The sequence below is a fragment of the Castor canadensis genome, chromosome 8, assembly GCF_047511655.1.
Source record: "Castor canadensis chromosome 8, mCasCan1.hap1v2, whole genome shotgun sequence".
In the NCBI taxonomy this organism is placed as follows: Eukaryota; Metazoa; Chordata; class Mammalia; order Rodentia; family Castoridae; genus Castor; species Castor canadensis.
In genome coordinates, this window is record NC_133393.1 from 116,187,432 (window position 1) to 116,201,378 (window position 13,947).

A 13,947-nucleotide genomic window follows, 5' to 3' on the forward strand; every position below is an offset into this window, starting at 1 on the left:
AAGAACTCACCGACTCCATCAAAAGACCAAACTTGAGAATCATGGGCATCGAAGAAGGAGAAGAGGTGCAAGTGAAGGGAATGCATAATATATTCAACAAAATAATAACGGAAAATTTCCCAAATCTAGAGAAAGATATTCCCATACAGATGCAAGAGGCTTCCAGGACACCAAACAGATCAGATCAAAATAGAACTACCCCACGACATATCATCATTAAAACAACAAGTTCAGAAACTAAGAAAAGAATATTGAAGGCTGTAAGAGAGAAAAACCAAGTAACATACAAAGGTAAACCCATCAAAATCACAGCAGACTTCTCAACAGAAACATTAAAAGCAAGAAGAGCATAGGGCGAGATCCTCCAGGCACTGAATGAAAATAACTTCAACCCCAGGATACTCTACCCAGCAAAACTATCAATCAAAATAGATGGAGCAATAAATGTCTTCCATGATAAGCAGAAACTAAAACAATATGTGACCACAAAGCCACCACTACAAAAGATTCTGCAAGGGATTCTGCACACAGAAAGTGAAACCCAACTAAACCATGAAAAGACAGGCAGCACCAAATCACAGGAAAAGAAAAAGCAAGACAGTAGAGAGTAACCTCAACTTAGGTACACACAATCAAACCTTCAAACAACTAAGACAACTAAATGACAGGAATCACCACATACCTATCAGAACTAATGCTTAATGTTAACTGACTTAATTCACCCATCAAAAGGCACCGCTTGACAAAATGGATTAAAAAGGAAGATCCAACAATTTGTTGCTTACAGGAGACCCATCTCACTGACAGAAATAAGCATAAGCTTAGGATGAAAGGCTGGAAGAAGATTTACCAAGCCTATGGCCCCTGAAAACAGGCAGGAGTAGCAATACTTATCTCTGACAAAGTAGACTTCAAACCAACATTGATCAAACTAGATAAAGAAGGACATTCCATACTAATAAAAGGGGAAATAGACCAAAAGGAAATAATAATTATCAACCTGTATGCACCCAATGCCAATGCACCCAATTTCATCAAACATGCCCTGAAAGACCTTGAAAAGTCCAGGACCTCATGGATTCTCTGCTGAAATCTATCAGACCTTTAAAGAAGAACTGATACCAACCCTCTTTAAACTGTTCCACGAAATAGAAAGAGAAGGAAAACTGCCAAACACATTTTATGAAGCCAGTATTATACTTATCCCAAAACCAGGCAAAGACACTCCAAAAAGGAGAACTATAGGCCAATCTCCTTAATGAACATTGATGTAAAAATCCTCAACAAAATAATGGCAAACCGAATTCAACAACACATCAAAAAGATTATTCACCATGACCAAGTAGGCTTCATCCCAGGGATGCTGGGGTGGTTCAACATACGAAAATCAATAAGCATAATAAACCACATTAACAGAAGCAAAGACAAAAACCACTTGATCATCTCAATAGATGCAGAAAAAGCCTTTGATAAGATCCAACACCATTTCATGATAAAAGCTCTAAGAAAACTAGGAATAGAAGGAAAGTACCTCAACATTATAAAAGCTATATATGACAAACCTACAGCCAGCACTATACTTAACGGAGAAAAACTGAAACCATTCCCTCTAAAATCAGGAACCAGACAAGGATGCCCACTATCTCCACTCCTATTCAACATAGTACTGGAATTCCTAGCCAGAGCAATTAGGCAAGAAGAAGGAATAAAAGGAATACAAATAGGTAAAGAAACTGTCAAAATATCCCTATTTGCAGATGACATGATCCTATACCTTAAAGACCCTAAAAACTCTACTCAGAAGCTTCTAGACATCATCAATAGCTAGGTAGCAGGATATAAAATCAACATAGAAAAATCATTAGCATTTCTATACACTAACAATGACCAAATGGAAAAAGAATGTATGAAAACAATTCCATTTACAATAGCCTCAAAAAAAATCAAATACCTAGGTGTAAACCTAAGAAAAGACTTGAATGACCTCTACAAGGAAAACTATAAACTTCTGAAGAAAGAGACTGAGGAAGACTATAGAAAGTGGAGAGATCTCCCATGCTCATGGATTGGTAGAATCAACATAGTAAAAATGTCAATACTCCCCAAAGTAATCTACATGTTTAATGCAATTCCCATCAAAATTCCAATGACATTCATTAAAGAGATTGAAAAATCTACCATGAAATTTATACGTAAACGCAAGAGGCCATGAATAGCCAAGGCAATACTCAGTCAAAAAATCAATGCAGGAGGTATCACAATACCTGACTTCAAACTATATCACAAAGCAATAACAATAAAAACAGCATGGTACTGGCACAAAAACAGACATGAAGACCAGTGGAACAGAATAGAGGACCCAGATATGAAGCCACACAACTATAACCAACTTGTCTTTGACAAAGGAGCTAAAAACATACGATGGAGAAATAGCAGCCTCTTCAACAAAAACTGCTGGGAAAACTGGTTAGCAGTCTGCAAAAAACTGAAACTAGATCCATGTACATCACCCTATACCAATATTAACTCAAAATGGATCAAGGATCTTAATATCAGACCACAAACTCTAAAGTTGATACGGGAAAGAGTAGGAAATACTCTGGAGTTAGTAGGTATAGGTAAGAACTTTCTCAACAAAACCCCAGCAGCACAGCAACTAAGAGATAGCATAGATAAATGGGACCTCATAAAACTAAAAAGCTTCTGTTCATCAAAAGAAATGGTCTCTAAACTGAAGAGAACACCCACAGAGTGGGAGAAAATATTTGCCAACTATACAACAGACAAAGGATTGATAACCAGAATATATAGGGAACCTAAAAAACTAAATTCTCCCAAAACTAATGAATCAATAAAGAAATGGGCAAGTGAACTAAACAGAACTTTCTCAAAAGAAGAAATTCAAATGGTCAAAAAACACATGAAAAAATGCTCACCATCTCTAGCAATAAAGGAAATGCAAATTAAAACCACGCTAAGATTCCACCTCACCCCTGTTGGAATAGCCATCATTAGCAACACAACCAACAACAGGTGTTGGCAAGGATGCAGGGAAAAAGGAACCCTCTTACACTGTTTGTTGGAATGTAAACTAGTACAACCACTCTGGAAAAAAATTTGGAGGCTACTTAAAAAGCTAGACATTGAGCTACCATTTGATCCAGCAATACCACTCTTGGGGATATACCCAAAAGACTGTGAGACAGGTTACTCCAGAGGCACCTGCACACCCATGTTTATTGCGGCACTATTCACAATAGCCAAGTTATGGAAACAGCCTAATGCCCCACCACCGACGAATGGATTAAGAAAATGTGGTATCTATACACAATGGAATTTTATGCAGCCATGAAGAAGAACGAAATGTCATCATTCACTGGTAAATGGATGGAATTGAAGAACATCATTCTGAGTGAGGTTAGCCTGGCCCAAAAGACCAAAAATTGTATGTTCTCTCTCATATGTGGACATTAGATCAAGGGCAAACACAACAATGGGATTGGACTTTGAGCACAATATAAAAGCGAGAGCACACAAGGGAGAGGTGAGGATAGGTAAGACACCTAAAAAATTAGCTAGCATTTGTTGCCCTTAACGCAGAGAAACTAAAGCAGATACCTTAAAAGCAACTGAGGCCAATAGGAAAAGGGGACCAGGAACTAGAGAAAAGGTGAGATCAAAAAGAATTAACCTAGAAGGTAACACACACGACAGGAAATCAATGTGAGTCAACTCCCTGTATAGCTATCCTTATCTCAACCAGCAAAAACCCTTGTTCCTTCCTATTATTGCTTATACTCTCTCTACAACAAAATTAGAAATAAGGGCAAAAAGTTTCTGCTGGGTATTGAGGGGATGGGGGGAAGAGGGAGGGGGCAGAGTGGGTGGTAAGGGAGGGGGTGGGGGCAGGGTGGAGAAATGACCCAAGCCTTGTATGCACACATGAATAATAAAATAATAAAAAATAAATAAAAGGAATTCTGTAGTCAGTAACATGGAGTAACCTTGGGGCATTTTGCTAAGTGAAATAAGCCAATCACAAAAAGACACATTCTTCATCTTCCACTTACATGAGGAAGTCATGTCAATAAAATAGTCAATTTCATAGAATCTAAGAGTTGGATTTTGTTTTCCAAGGGCTTAGGGAAGCCCTTGGAATTTTTTTCTGGAGGAAGGCAAATAAACTCTAGGGGTCTACTGTATAGCATTGTAACTATAGAGAGCTTATTGTTCTTGCCACAATAAATTTTCTTTAAAAACAAGGAGGGCTAGTATCAGGTACTGGTGGCTCATGTCCGCAATCCTACTTTCTTGGGAGGCAGAAATCAGGATTGCGGTTCAAGGCCAGCCTAGGCAAATAGTTCTCAAGAGCTTATTTCAAAAATACCCAACACAAAACAGGGCTGGTGGAGTTGCTTAAGTGGTAGAGTACCTTCCTAGCAAACATGAGGCCCTGAGTTCAAACCCCAGTTTGCCAAAATAATAATAATAATTAAATAAAGGGGGTCAGTTCTTAAGTCAGAAAATAGAATTTGGCAAAACTTGTTCTAAAATCCTTGGCAAAATTTTGCTTTTATGAGATTTCTTCTCCTAAAAAGAAATATGCTCTCCACTTGGCCACCCTTAGCTACAAAGGACACAAGACATTTTTTAAACTATTTTCATTGTCATTCAAAATCAAACTGCTATTAAAAATAGCTAATTTTAGGGCTGAGGATGTAGTATTCTGCTAGCATACACAAAGCTGTTAATAAAGAAGCAGCAAAAAATTAATTATCAAGTAGGTAATTTATCCTTTGCTGGATGTTTGTTTGACCTCTTGAATATCTCTTATATATTGCTTAACACACCAGTATATGTATTCTCTGAAATCCGCCTCATCTCAAGCCTGAACTTTTACATTTCAGTAGCTCATTATTTGGCACAGTATTTTGTATATAATATGTACTCAAGAAGTATTTGTTTATGATTTGCCAATGAATGTTTCTTGTGGATCAACTTATTTTGAGTAAAAATTAGAAAAAATTAGTAAAAACTAGGAAGGGGAAATTAGGAAAAAGCATCAAGAGAAATTGTTAGATGTAATTTTTCTTTGATATTAAAATTTCTTACAATGTTGAAATTCCTAACTGATTTTCAGTATATCAGTAAACCTACTTGTTTTTTTGTTGTCGTTTGTTTGTTTGGTGGAACTGAGATTTGAACTCAGGGCCTCACACTTACAAAGCAGGTGCTCTACCATTTGAGCCACACCTCCAGTCCATCTTGTTCTGGTTATTTTGGAGATGAGATCTCACAAACTATCTGCCTGAACTGGCTTTGCACCACAATTCTCCTGATCTCAGCCTCCCAAATAGCTAGGATTATAGGTGAGCTACCAGCACCCAGCAAAAAAACCTATTTCTTATGTAATAAACATCAGAACATAACAACTTTCAAGAATACTACAGTTGTCTTAGTTTGTCCAGGCTGCTCTGTCACAATAGTGTTAGTTGGCTCATAAGCAACGTAGCTCTGGAGATTAAGACTTGAGCAGATGCTCTCTTACTCCCTCATGCTGTCTTCTACTTTTGTCCCACAGGGTAGTAGTGAGGAGGTTTCCTCAGACCTCTTTCTAAGGGCAGTAATCCCATATATGAGGGCTTTGCCTCCATGACTTAATCACCTCCCAAAGGCACACTTCCTAATACCATCATTTTGGGTGAGGATTTTAACATACAAATTTGGTGAGAGAGGGAAATAAACATTCAGGTCATAGCAGCAATGATTTATTTGTTGATATCAGAGAGAACCATCTCTGCCTCACAATTTTCCCACCTGGCTCTTAAAGGAATATATTACTTTCAGAGCAGTAAGGAAGAGTACTGACATCTATCTTCCTGTCACCTTCCCCAAATAAAATTATTTTAATTAATCATTTGGAGAGAAGATAACACCCAACCTCTTTCTGGCTGTCATTTTCAAATTTGCCTACCCACAATGAATTATGTTCTGCTCTGTTCCTCAATGTATGTAAAAAACTAAAAACACAAAGGTCAGGGCCCAGTCTTACTTTCTAGAACAGGCTTGAGACCTAACTCATTCTTGCTACTGTTGATCTCACCAAATGTGGAACAGTAATGCTGCATGAGTGTATTTGTCTTATAGCCATAAACTCTTTCCTGATGAGTCAACCCCCACTTGGATTTAAGAAGTATCTAAGAAAAACCTGGTCGTGGCTGCACATTGAATTCACATTGCTCAAGCAGCTATATCAGTAAGAAATATGTACATATGTATATAGATGTACACACACACATATACGCACACAATGTCTTTCTGGTTTCCTATCTACTCTTTCTGAATTCAGAGAAAAGTTAAGAGCTATGAACAGTTATCACTGCCTATACCACATTAATGATTAAAAAACCCCACTAATTTTATTTTATTTTTTTTTTTACATACTGGGGGTTGAACCCAGGGTCTTGTACATGCTAAGTAAGCACTCTACGACTTGGGCCAAGTTCCCAGTCTCAGATTATTTTCTTATTCCTAAAACATTGTTCTGAAAACAGGCAACTGTCTTCCAAGTAATAACATGATAATTCAGGCTGCGTCACTGTAACCAGGAGTTCTAGGCCAGAGGCCTAACTCCAGACGTTCCACATGTTAGGTACAACCATTCACCCCAATACACCAAATAAAAGATGTGGTAAAGGGCAGAAAAAGGAGATTTATTACATGCCACAGGCATGTCCTGGGAAGAGACAAAGTAAGCACTTCAGTTCATTTTCAGGGTATAGACATGAGGTTTAAGTTTAAGTAGAGGAAGAATTGTGGCAGGGGAGAGAGATTTTCACATAATTATTAAACAGTGTCAGTCACAGGCCATAGGTGTAGTCTGGTGGTCAGAGGGGGTCACTGGTATGCCCAGATGCTCATTATTTCAGTTTGGTCAGGCAGGACCTCATTAGGAAAGAAAGTCATTCTTGCCTGGCAGGAGGGTAGCTTCAGTCCTGTCCTTCCTGAATTCCAAGAGAATGGCTCAGAGCAAAGAACACAGATATAAAATAGAGCACAGATGCCAAACTTGTATTTTGCTTTTAATTACCCTTTGGACATTTTCATGCCCAAGTGAGGAGTCAGTGTTTATTTGTTTGTTAGGTTGGTTTGGTTTTTGTTTGCTTGTTTTTAGCCAAAGCTGTTTCTAAGTATCTATTACAGTGCTACTATCATAACATGAATCATTTACCAGTCTGTCACAGTAAGGTAAAAAAGACTTGGCCTTAACTGCCTTGTCTTGAAAGTGACACATACTGGGCTGGTGGAATGGTTCAAGTGGTAGAGTTTCTGCCTAGCAAGCATGAGGCCCTGAGTTCAATCCCTAGTACTATCAAAAAAAAAAAAAAAGAAAAGAAAAAAGTGACACATGTCAACTTTACAATATTTGTGATGACCAGGCAAGTCACACGATTCCATCCAATTTCAAGATCACTGAGAAATACAGTCAGTGCAGTGTGCCCAAAGGGGAAAAGTAGTGAATACTGCTTAACCATGGTTAACTGCTTACAACTGTTCTGTTTGTATGGGTGAGGAAATGGAAACTTGGCAAAGTTAAATAATTCATCCAAGACTGCATACAAGGTAAACAGGAGTATTTACCTTGGTAAGAGTATGTGGGTAAACCTGGGCAATCTGATCCCATAGCTTGTGCTTAACCTCCTTTCTGTATTACCTCCCAGCATTACACTAGATGCCCACCAGCACCTAGTCACCATGAAGGACATTTAATTCAACTCATGTAAATTCGGTTCAACTCAAGCCAGCATACATTTGCTAAATACTTTCTTTGTTCCAGATTTGCACTTGCATCTGGAGAAAGGATGAACTATTTGACCATATAGATCTTTTCTAATTTGGAGACTGTGATATAAACAAATATGACAACCATTTTTATATGTCAGCTTGGTTGAGCAATGTTGCTTGAATATTATTGCTGTGGCCTAAAAAATAGTTTCCATAAAAGGCTAGGAAATAATAATCATGCTTCTTGCCTTACAATAGGGCTATGTCCTGATAAACCATAAGTTGAAAGTATCTTAAGTTGAAAACTTATTTAATATACCTACTCTTCTGACCATTATTGCTTGGCAACACACTACACTGTGTGGTTGTTTGCCCTCAGCTTGCAGCCACGGTCCGTCATCACAAGGGAGTGTCATCCCACAGAGTACTAGCCCAGGAAAAGAACAAAATTTAAAATTGGAAGTACAGATTTTTTTGTTTTGTTTTGTTTTCTTTATCTTGTTTCATTTTTGTAATGCTTGGGATCAAATCTAGAGCCTCATGCTAGCAAAATACTGTTTGAATTAAATGAATATTTCTTTTGTACTACTATAAAATTTAAAACATCACTCATCCTTTGAAAAAAGCAGCCATATTGCAGTAAATTCCCTCTAGACATTTCTATGTTCATTGAACTTGTGTGTGGTATTAAGAAAATCATAGGTTACCTAAAGTTCACTGTCTGCCCTGAGCTTGCCCTGGAGGATCCAAACGTGATCGACCCCGCCCGTAAGGACTCACCTGTGGTAAAAACAAGGTGGGCACCTCTTGTGAGGAAGTTGCCTCACTCTACCCTTCTTCCCCCAAGCCTGTGCCAGGGAGAGAAGGAAGAACTGGTGTGACTGAAGACAGCCAACACCAGGGTGAGTAGCCCTGTCCCTCCATGGCTTCACTCACATATTGCTGTACTTTTACTCAAAGCCAGTGGCTTACATCTGTAATCCTAGCTACTTGGGAGACTGAGATCAGGAGGATTGAGGTTTAAGGTCCCCAGGGCAAATAGTTCACGACACCCCATTTCCAAAATCACCAGACCAGAGTGGGCTGGAGGTGTGGCTCAAAGGGTAGACAGAGCCTGAGTTCAAACCCCAGTCCCACCAAAAATAATTAGATAAAAGTCAGGGGACTTCCTTATGCTGGCTAGTCCTCATTTTTGGGAAACTGATTTTTTTCTGGCACTGAGGATGGAACCCAAGGCTTTCTGTATGATAGGCCGGTACTCTGACTCTGTTTTATTTGAGACCGCCATGAAAATTGCCCAGTCAGGACTCAGCCTCCTTAGAAGCCGGTATTACAGGTATGTGCCAGTGGCCATCTCAAAGTTTGATTATATGGTGCCTCCAGCAACTCCATACTGCTTTGGTCAGTCTGTAGTGATGGCCTCCCACTAACTGCTTAGTGCCCTAACTTACTCTTTTCTGTTAGCCTATATTGTGCAAAGGGATTTCATTGTGATTTCCAGACATGCATATAAAGTTCATTCATCAAGTTCACCCCCTCAGTTTCCCTGTCTTTCCCTTGACCTCACCCTTGCTGTGCAGGTGTGCTACCACTTGAGCTACTTGCTAGCCCTCGCCCTTGTTTTTCACACACATGATAATGCTTAATACACTTTGCCACTTGACGTTAAATGTTAATGATCTACTTTAATTTTTACAACAGTCTTCTAATGTAGTCCATTCTGCCTTCTAACTCTCCTGCCCCATGTCCCCTGCCTGCTGAGATTACAGGCATGTACCACTATATTCAATTAATTGTTCAATCCTAAGCAACCTATTTTCTAGGATGTGCATAAATATTAATAGATTGTGTTTCCCTAACCCCTCCCAAAATTAAAACATCACTAAGTCGAACCATCATAAGTCAAGTACTATTTATACAGGTTAAGAACAAGAGCCAATAGCATTCAGTTTACTTTGATCTTTGAAAGATAAATGAAAAACAGCAGAATCCTAGAGTGACCTACAGAAACAAGTCAATGTTTGTTATTCTTTCTATAATACAAGAAGTTAACAAACTCATCAATTACAAAATATATCAAATATTAAAACCACAACCAAAACAATCTGCCACAAAACGTGTCTACTTACATGAATGTTTCAATTTCTTTCACAAATTCAATGCTGTGTGAATGTGTGGCTAGGTATTAATTATCATTTTAGAACTTCAGCTCTCCTGCACAACAAAATACTAACAATCCCTATTTTGCTTGTTTCTTATAGAAGATACTGTTTTTGAAGTATTTAGTTGCCCCCTGCTGGCCATACAATTAGAGGATTCCTTTTAAAAATTCTCAATAGATTGCATATGATAATAATAAACTTCTGAGGGTATGGATTTAACTTTGTCATCAAATGCATTCTCAATGTCTTTTCAGTGCTCAATTGAAATACGTAAGTTAATCCAAATTTCTTAAACACAATGCTCTTCTTTCTCTAACACAGATGTCACATTTTATGTCTCTTTAAATCCCTTTTGTAAAATCATGTGGGAGCCAGGCAACTGTGGCTCATGCCTGCAATCCTAGCTATGTGGGAGGTTGAGATCAGGAACATCATGGTTCAAGGCTAGCCTGGGCAAATAGCTAATGAGACCCTATCTCTAGAATAACCAAAGCAAATGAACTGGAGGTGTGGCTCAAGCAGTAGAGTATCTGCATTGCAAGTGTGAAGCCTTGATTTCAAATCCTAGTCCCACCAAAAAATAAATAAATACAATTTAAAAATAAAATCATGTGGGAATAACTTAGCAAGTTGAGAGGAAAAAGTGTTTTTTCAATAATCTTAAAACAGCCTGGTGCCAGTGGCTCCTGCCTGTAATCCAAGCTAATCAGGAGGCAGAAATCAGGAGGATCACAGTTCAAAGCCAGCCCAGATAAATAGTTCGTGAGACCCTACTCAAAAAAAAAATCACTGGAAAGAGCTGGTGGAGTGGCTCAAGGTGTAGGCCCTCAGTTTAACCCCAGTACTGAAAAGAAAAACAAAACTTAAAAATGTTTTGTAAATAATAAATAAAAAATGTTTTAAAAAGCCTTTTTTAAAAAATCCTATCTCTACTATCACCTCTCTGGTTAATTTTGGATGAGACACTTGAACTTGTTCTTGATACCTACTTCCTCATCTATAAAATGAGGTATAATTGACAAAAAAGAAACCACATATTATTTAAAATATATAATTTGACAACTTTAATATATGGACACTACTATGAAATCATCCCTACAATCAATATACAGTGACCATATTTATCACTCCCCCAAGTTTCTACACACCATTTATAATTCCTTTTTCCTACACCACTCAGACCTCTCTTGTTTTGTTTTGGTTTTTTTTGCAAAGATTTACTAGGATGCCATTCAAAGGGAAAACAGAACCACTGGCAGCGATGCAAAGAATATAGTGCTTCTCCCATTCTTAAGCAAGCACTAATCTGCTGTCTTCATTTCCTAGGGAAGAAAAAGTTTTTAAGTTCACTAGTTTAAGAGACTTAAATGAGATATGGAAAACAAACACTTTTAAATATTTGAAACCACAGGCAGTAGTGTGATGAAGTGGTTAAAGCCTGAAGCTTTTGGAAGGCACTGAACCACCAACACGAGCCTGGTACTTTTGACTCAGCAGTCATGAGCCTGGGTCTTGGCTCTGTCATTTACTAGCTGGGTGACCTTGGGCAAGTTACTCAACATCCTAGCCGGGGTTAACAGTTGCCCCATACTTAGGGAACAGATAATAATAGCAGCCACCCTCATGAGGATGTTGTGAAATTGCACGTGAGCCCCTAGCTCAGGACTGGGCCTGTACGTACAAAGCACTCAGCCAAGGGTAGTCACCTGTCTTTACACTTCAAAGAGCACCACCCCAATTCTAAGAAAAGGAAATGAGAACTCTGACCATGGAGCCAGGGTTAATCTTAAGGCAATCATTTTTAAAATGTTATGTGAGGATTATTATAGCTCATGTGTTCAACACGGTGCCCAGCTGACTCTGACTCAAGTCCTTAACTTAAGCACCACATTGGATTTCCTTTCTCATGAAAGTAATCTCAACCCCCAAACATATAACCAAACAGACAGTCATTTCATTTCACCTTTATGATTTGACAAATAACTTGTCCATGGGAGAGTGGATGACAGTCCTCAATCACTTGAGAAAGCAGGCACAGTGGAAACCGAAGAAACTGGTGCTTTTTTGTGATAAATGTTCTTTAATGGTTTTCTTGTTCAGTACTGGGGTGTGTGTGTGTGTGTGTGTGTGTGTGTGTGTGTGTGTGAGAGAGAGAGAGAGAGAGAGAGAGAGAGAGAGAGAGAGAGAGAGAGAGAGACTCTTCTTTGAACTGCAAGGTCTGCCTTGCTCATACTTGATAAAGTTCTTTCCCTACAATGGAAACTACTTGAGTTCTTTTTCCCATCCTAGCCCAATTTAGTGTTTGGAACCAATTCTGACTTTATGTAGGAGACAGTTAAGATGTAAATTGAAAACATCTTTATTATGCTTTCTTCCACAAAGTTTTAGCACTTCCCAGAGAAATATATGGGGAAGGGGGTAATTCTCCTATCTTAAGCCTGGCTCTTTCCCATAAATTAGAGTCTGAGACAGTAACTTATGCCTAAGTAGTTGACTTGGGGGAAAGATCCCAGTGAATAGGAATGGGAAACTGGAAAAACTAAAGCATGGAATGAAAGAAAATAATTCAAGGGTACGTTATCAATCTGGGCATTGCTGTAGGCAGTTAGGGTTTATTTTGTTAGGCCTTTGAATGGCTACCTAGAATTTGCCAAGAATGATTTGCCTGAACAAAAAAAAGGGGGGCATTTATTCATTTATTTCCTTTCTCCCTTGTTCAGTGTGGCAAATAGACCCTAAGTTAACTCCCATGATCCTTGATTTCTGGTATTAATGATCTTCTTTGAGTCCCTCTCCCTAGTCTGGGTTGAACTGCTTCCAACCAGAGGAATATGGCAGAGCTGGTAAAACGTTACTCCCATGGTTACACTGGAAATGTTACACTGGTAAATGTGATGGGCTCTCATTCTTGTGATTATTTGTCATTATGTACGAATCTACCTCACTCTCACTTTCCTATTTATCTTGAAAAAGTGAGCTGCTGTGCTGTGAGCTGCCTGTGGTGCTGATCACAAGGCAGGGATCTCAGACAGACTCTAGAAGCTAAGGCAAGCAAAATACCTTGAAACTCTCAACTGTTTATTTTACTAAATTGTCCTGTAAAAATAATATGGCCTCCTACCCTCCCACGTAAACTGTTTTCCATTTCTTCTTAGGACCTGTCCTTCATCACTCTCACTTTACTTTCACCAAGATCAGCTGGTTTGAGGAAGTAAAAATCACTTGTACTGATGTACAAATGTTTGTTCATCAAATTAGAGTAGGCTCCAAAACCTAAACTTAATTTATATTTATATTGGGGGAAATTCTTTTAGATAGTAGAGTAAACTTCAGCTTTTTACATAAGAACTCACTCTTAAAACCTTCCAAACATGACAGTTTCCCTGGGCCTCCTCCCCACCACCAAATTAATAGAAAATAAGCTCCTCTCCATTTTCTATGTCTGTATCCTATTTTTACCAGCCTCTCTACTTTAATTCAAACTCAGCACCCAAAGTCCATGCAGCCCACATGCTCAATTCCCATAACAGATAGAGATTGTGAGATCACACTACCTGCATTGCCCAACTAGAGTGGAGATACTTGTATTTTCATTAACCAGAAAAGTCTGATTCTGACCCAATCTAATACCTCCACACTTAAGACCACATATTCCAACTAGTCTGGGAGTTCCACTGCCATTAAGCCCAGGCCACAGCTTGTCTTTTAGAGGTTACCTTGAAAGTTAGGAGGTTTCAGAACTACGGACGAACAAAGCTCAAGTTTGGATCAGGTGTCATTAAGTCAGGGAATGCACGTAGATGTAACTTCACCTGACTTTTACATTCTTTTCTACTTTTACTCAAGATAGGAGTAAAAGTGTGGTGATTCATGCCTGTAAGCCCAGCTACTCAGAAAATGGAGATCAGGAGGATTGTAGTTTGAAGCTACCTAGAAAAAAGAAGTTACCTAGACCCCATCTCAACATATAAGCTGTATGTGGTAGTATATACTGCAATCT

General features: G+C 38.7%; 1 protein-coding gene across 1 annotated transcript in view; it reads right to left on the reverse strand.

Moving 5' to 3' along the window:
* Osbpl8 (oxysterol binding protein like 8) overlaps positions 1 to 13,947 on the reverse strand; it is a 243,010-nt gene that overhangs the window by 212,997 nt on the left and 16,066 nt on the right. The window lies entirely within an intron of this gene.